Consider the following 6,788-nt stretch of genomic DNA (forward strand, 5'->3'; position numbering starts at 1 on the left):
ATGACCTATGTATGCTCAAGTATTGAGCTTTAGATGGCGGTTCTTTGGTTTGATGGAGATTATCATGGTAGCTAGCTTGAAGAGAGAGTCATCTTAATGGTATCATAGTAGTGCTTCAACAAGAGAGTCTTAGTGGAATAGATGAAGCATTCTAATTGTGAGTGGTTTTAGCATCCTTGTTGTAAGAAAAAGAAAGTGGAAAAAGATGTACAAAGAAGGAAGAAAAGATACTCTTACAAGTTGTCCATAAATTGTGCTTTGCCCCCCAATCCAAAGTAAGGTTGCCCCACTTTTTTGATGCAAGCATTTGCAGCTTCACGATTCTATTGGTGCTTGTCAAGGGTGTTCCTTACTTCATCCCTAACCTTATTCCAACTATTCTTATGACAATGAGTAGGCTTTACTAGTTGTGACTCTCTTGTGGCCTTTTAATTCACCTCCTTCCAATCTTTCAAGCAATCTAACTAGTTGTTTAGCATCCACCCCGAGTCAAATGTGAGATACTCAAGCATAAAAAACTCCTCATGTAACATTAGAGGATATTATTCCTTTTTCCCCTCTCTTGTGACCTAGACTCCATCATGACTTCTTATAATTCCATATAGCATAATCGTCACATTTGTGAAAGTATGATATTCCCACTTGAATCCATAATGAGTCCTCCATCACCATCAGTGGAACAATGAATAGAGGCATCATCGTTATTACGAGGGACAACACCATCATATGACTGTTGGATAGCACCTAATCCATGTGAAGAAGTGGTGCTAGTATGATAGGAGATGTGACTCCTACACCTAATGCTTGTGATGCCTTAGCTATGGTAGATATTGAAACCACATGCTCTTAGACCTCTCATGCTCTTAATATATCTCCCATATGATTTGTTCTTTCTGACGGGGGTTGAGATTGCAACATAGCTTTGTCACTCTATCAAAAAGCAAAAATGTTTTCTTTGATAATCCATTGGTCCCACTAGATAGATGCTTACCACCACAATCACTCCTACTTGTGCAACTCCGACTAGATGCCATCTTGAAGATATGATTCAGAAACAAAGGCAATCCTAGTGAGAAATAGATATTCTAAAAAATACTATCTCCCATTTCAACATTAAAAAAAAACTGCCATTGAGAAGAAGAGAGCTACAACCGATGATGCAATGGGAGGGATGGGATGGGAATGAGAGGGAAATGGGTGGGATAGGGAAGAGAGGAAAATGGGGGGTTAGGAAAGGGAAAGGGGATTTGGGGGGGGGATGCAAGAAAAGGGAAATGGGAGAGGCAAGGGGAGGGAAATTTAGTAGTCATTAGGGGAGAATTGGGGTCTCCAAAGGGCCCCCAATTAGTGTTTCCTAATTTCAAGGGATTAGTGAGGTATTTGAGGTGTACCAATGGGAGTGCTCCTTGTGGGGCAATGCCATGTTGAGGTGGAGGGTGGGCAGACCTACAAACAGCCCCTATTGGCTACTCCTCTTACACCGAGGACCACTCAAACCATCCCCCCCCCTCAACCCATGCTTGACCCTTCTCCCATATGCACCTCCCCCAAACAAACCTACAAGTCATTCAAGAGGTGGTGGGCCCTTTTGGGTGACTTTCCCCCCCCTCTCAGCTTGTTACAGGCCTGCCCCCTCCTCTTCTCTGGTCCAGCTCCATTCTCCCTCCATTTTTCAAACGTGGGAACTCATTTGGCATCTTCTCTACCCCCTCCTGCTCTGGTCCACTATGTTTCTCCCTCTCTAGCATCTCTTGTAGTAGCTGCTCATTCTCTCTCCATTCCTAGCTACAGCACCTCCTATAGTAGTAGCTGCTCATTCCCCTCTGCTCTTTCTTCCTCCATTCCTAGCTACAGTACCTCCTGTAGTGGCTGCTCATCCCCCTGTGCTCTTTCTCCCTCCATTCCTAGCTACAACACCTCCTGAAGCAGGTGCTCATCCCCCTCTACTCTTTCTCCCTCCATTCCTAGCTACAGCACCTCTTGGAGCTTCTCTCAACCTTTAGTTACACCCTCTATACCTTCCTCTCTCTCCCTCTATCGGAGCTACTCTCTCCCTCCAAGCTGCACTTTCTAGTCCACTATTACTGTTGTGACCTCTGTGCAAGCATGGTGAGGAGACCATACATGTACTCTGTGTCCCACATTAGCAAAAATGCACTGGGTGAATGGGTGCCTTGCACCTACAGCTTGAATGATTGGATAGTCATGAGAGGATCTGCCAAGTGTCCACATAAGCTTCCGAAGAGCAAAAGAGGTGATCTTTTGCATGAATGAAAGGGCCGCATCATGAAGTTCAAGCTTGGGAAGAAAGGATTGCTTGCAAAGGTGCAACACATCTACATGGGGAAGGACATGTGCCTTCCTCCATCAAGCAATCAATCGACAATACCATCGCATTGTAAGTCTGCATTTTGTGTAAGATTTTGAAGTGTAATGAGTCAGTTTGAAATTGTATTTTTTTTAAAGTCAGTTTGAAATTGTATTTTGAAATAGCACTTGTGCATAGCAGATGTATTTCCTTCAGACTTTGAGGAGTGGGAACTAGTCGAGTGCTTCTTAGGTAAGTTTACTGTCATTCATGAGGATTTAGGAAGGCAAATGCATGCTAAAGAGAAGTCCTCTGCTTTGAAACAAAGAAATATCTATTGGTTTAATGCCAAGTACATTACTCATTAGGCTATGGCCATGTTCAATGCATTGCAACACCACAACTTGAAGACATGGATTGCAGCATGGTGGACACAAGAACAATGCAATCATACAAGGAAAAGATTGCAAAGGATGTGGGCATGGCCATGAAGTTTACATTTGGCTCTAAATGGGTAAGGTTGTCTTGGTTTATGCCTCTGCACATTTTTGCTTCTTGTTTTTAGATGCATAGAACAAAAACCATGTGGTCATGCAAGTGCCTACATGAGAATGCCCTTGAGGAGTTGCTTGGGGTGAATTGGGGAAGCAGGTCAGGTGAACAAAAGGGTGATCTGTTTCAATGCCATGTATGTAGGGACAATGTGGTTGTCAAGTACCACATCTCCTGCCAAATGTTATATTTTGCTTTCCAATATAGGCACTGGAAGAAAATAGGTGGCAATTGGCTCCCCCTTGACTCTAACAACGATGATAATACAGGGGTAAGTTTATGTATTGGTTCTCATTTAGGAGATGTCAAGAATGTGACTGTCGCATCACAGTGGACTCTCAGGGACGTGCGGGAACACCTATTGGTCATGGAGGATGGCATGTATGAGTCCTTTCACTTTACCTTAAATGGTGAAAAGGTAGGAAAGCGTGCAGAGAAGCTCGTGTATAGTGCCACTTTTATCCCTCCTGCAATATTGAAGATTGTAAACAATGTGGGATGGAACAATTATGGATTTTGACATTTTCCAATTAACAGTGGTGCAATTAATTTTGATGTTTTGAATGGTTTTCTTTCATGTCAATGTCAATTTTTTCCCCAAAAATTTATAATTCTTTTTATTTTTTATATTTAGAACATTTGGGTATATATAGGTTATAAAGTTACTTTAGTTTCAAAGTTTCACTATCATAGCCATAGTTCTCCTAGCTACTAAACTACCGTGGATTTTGCTAGGTCTGCCTTCCATGATTTCATCTCCCGTACTCCATTAATTGATAGAGAGGAGGAGTTATTTCCAGTCTTTGATAAGAGCATAGATGTCCTAGGCACCTAGTTCGGAGCCCGAGATGATTTTGAAGACCTCATCAAAGTACATGCATGACTACATCGTGAGTTTTGCATATCAACTTGATGAGTCTACAAAAAGATGGGTCCCAATTAATTATTTGAAGTACTTGTTCAATCAATAACCCAGGTTTTTGAAGCGTTTAGATCGCTTTTAAGCCCATCTCACACCCCTAGGGTTTAGGGAGGTGGACACTGATGACCTCCTAGCATGTGGAGTTGTTGGAAACACAAGAAAGAGGTTCCTATCCTAGGAAATGACCTTTATTTTCCTTCTTCAGGAGGGACAAATGGAAGAGGAGGCTTTGACCTCAAGCCTTGTTGACCCTGCCTTTGCCTGATCCTCTTATTTCTGTAGATGAGCCCAACATCTACAATGAAGAGCCATAGATGAAGAAGCTGAGGAGCAAGAAGCTGCATTGGCCCCTGGAAGTGCTCCAGCGACCTCCTGAACTTCTCAAATTCCATCCACCTTGGGCACCACCTCTGTTGACCCCGCAACAATGATATGGTTTCTTGCTTCCCTTCTTCTCGATGGAGAACAATACCTCTTTCTCCATGACATAGAGGTTATGTTTGGTTTCCGGAAAGATGAAGCTCTTAGTGTCCTGTGTGGATATACGAGGTGGACACGACTATGCAAGAACCTCGGTTTTTGAGAGTAGATGATTCAATAGAAGAGGTTCTTGCTTTAACATTGGCCCAAATCAAAGATGCAAAGACATCAATCTACTCCAACCTACCTGATGTTCCAGAAGAAGCCTCCACATCTCATCCAGACAACAGGAGGCCTTTGGATCCATCCTCATTGACAAAGAGGAAGGGATTGAGCATGACGACTCCATAGTGGTAAGAAACTATGAGTCTCTTCTCTCTTGGTATACTTTTTCTTTAATGGAATTCTAATGTAATGTTGGACTGTTACAGGAGGCATTTGAGGTCGACCTATTCTCATCTCGGCAATGCCTTGTTCGCAGTAGCTTCGGCCGAGATCACTCATTGGCACATTACTTTAGCCAAGCAAAAGGGCCAGAGGCATATGTGTTCGGCATCACGCGAGGAGCCCAGAAATGCTAAAACCCGCTATGGCACGTATGGGGCCTATTTGATCCTAGCATTTCTAAGCTCCCCGTGCAATGCCGAACAAATTTGCCTTCTGCACCATGGTGAAAAAATATCATTTGACCACTCAAATTCACACTGAACTTGCATAAACTGATGGAAAGCATCATGTAACATGTATAATAACATGGGAGCAGTAATAGAACATAAAAATATCTTTTATTCATTGGCCTCAAAGGGCAGAGATTTACAAAATGATTCAAGTTACACCAAATGAACTTAAACAACATCTAGGGCCTAAGGGAGGGATCAGAGTGGATGCGCTTGGCGAGTGCAAGGTCCTTGTCCATCACTGTTACTCTTTTGGCATGGATAGCACATAAGTCCACGTCTTTAAAAAGACCTACTGTCATCTGCTCCGTTGCCTCCTAAATTGCTCCCATAGTGCCTGAAGTGAAATGCACATCACCCTTGTAATGCTGTGCTATTTCACGTACAACATGTTGGAAGGGTGCATAGGGAATGAGATTGTCCACAGTGGTTTGGAACTTGCGGATCTCTTGAAGTGCCTTCATGCCTAATTTTTTGCACCTCTTAATCTTTGGGGGACCCTGCACTGGCCTTTGGACATGGCTCCATGGTCGCTTGTTCGCTTTGAACTTCTTTTGCCTCTCCTCCCTTGCAACCACCTCTTCAGACTCCTCTTCTTGTGTCTGGTGGGTCCTTTGAGGTGGCTTGTTGTGCCTAGGGGTCTGCTTTGTCCTTGATCTCTTTTCCTTTTCATGAGGCTGTGAGATAGCAGGCTGAGGCTCTTACTCAGCTCGTACTAGAGGCTCCTCATATCTGATAATATCAAGGCACAGAGGGTTGATGGTGCTCTTCCGTGCGGTTTGCTTGGTTGGAGGATTGGGGCCAAGGTTCATTATATGTGTGAGCCCACCAAATACTTCCTCTTGTTGTGGCCCCTGTAATCTTCCCATCTCCTCTCTTTGTCTTTCTTGCTCCCCTTGTTGGTCTAGATGCTCCATGCCAGGACCCCAGGAGGAGGAAGGGGCAGTTGATCAGGATTGATTGGGCTATTTTGCCCCTCTTGGGAGACCTCTCTACTTCCATGGTTAGTTGTGTGGAAGGACTGAGAGGACCCCTAATCATGCTTGGATCCTTCATGATGCTGGGATTCCTCATGGTGCTGAGATCCCTGGGATCCCCCATGAGAGTCGGATGGTGGGGATTCGCATTGCTTGGACTCCTAATGATGAGAACCACCTTCAGATCCCTATTGATCATTGCCCTCTTGGCCATTGGGGCTTGTAGTGTGTTGGAGGACAACGGGTAGCATCTAAATGGCATCCACTGGGTCTAGCAGTTTGTTTAACTCGTGCCATAGAAATGAGGGAATTTAGGGTTTTGAAGTGCTTTATATAGTCTTTTTTAAAGCACTTCAGGGTTTTTCTTTTAAATTAGGGTTTTCTGAGTGCACCCCCTCCCGTCCAGTCTTTTGTTGCCAGTTCGGTAATACTTAATCTTCACCACCCTCCCTCCCAACCCACTCACCCCTTCGCCTTGCCATGTCGCACATGCAATTCTGCAATTTCCAAACAAATTTGTGAATTTTGGAATCTATAATTGACTCAAAATAGTGTTAACTTTATTCATCAAACATTTTACATTTGGGGCTCTTTTAGGACCTAGCGCCTCTAATGTTTGACTCTATGTTGCAACCAAAGTGCAACCCCTTGGCTCCCTATTGAGGACTTCCAAGCAGCACATCTCCTTGTCTTCTTGACATGTTGAACTGCTTTTGCGAGACTTGAGATCTCTACCTTATCACGCTTGAGAGTCCTGGCCTCTAGACATCTATAAAACCAATCGAACATTTCGTGTAGTGCATTGCTTTGCGCAATACCACCCCCATGCCTTGTATTCTTGAAGTATGTTGCCTTTGCTTTGTAGTGTGATTTCTCCATTCCTTGAGTATTCCAAATGGACAGAGAGTCCCATTGCTCCATAAACCATGGTG

This window comes from Dipteris shenzhenensis, chromosome 6 (assembly GCF_047967505.1).
Source record: "Dipteris shenzhenensis isolate YYH24624 ecotype China chromosome 6, Dip_SZ_1.0, whole genome shotgun sequence".
Classification (NCBI taxonomy): Eukaryota; Viridiplantae; Streptophyta; class Polypodiopsida; order Gleicheniales; family Dipteridaceae; genus Dipteris; species Dipteris shenzhenensis.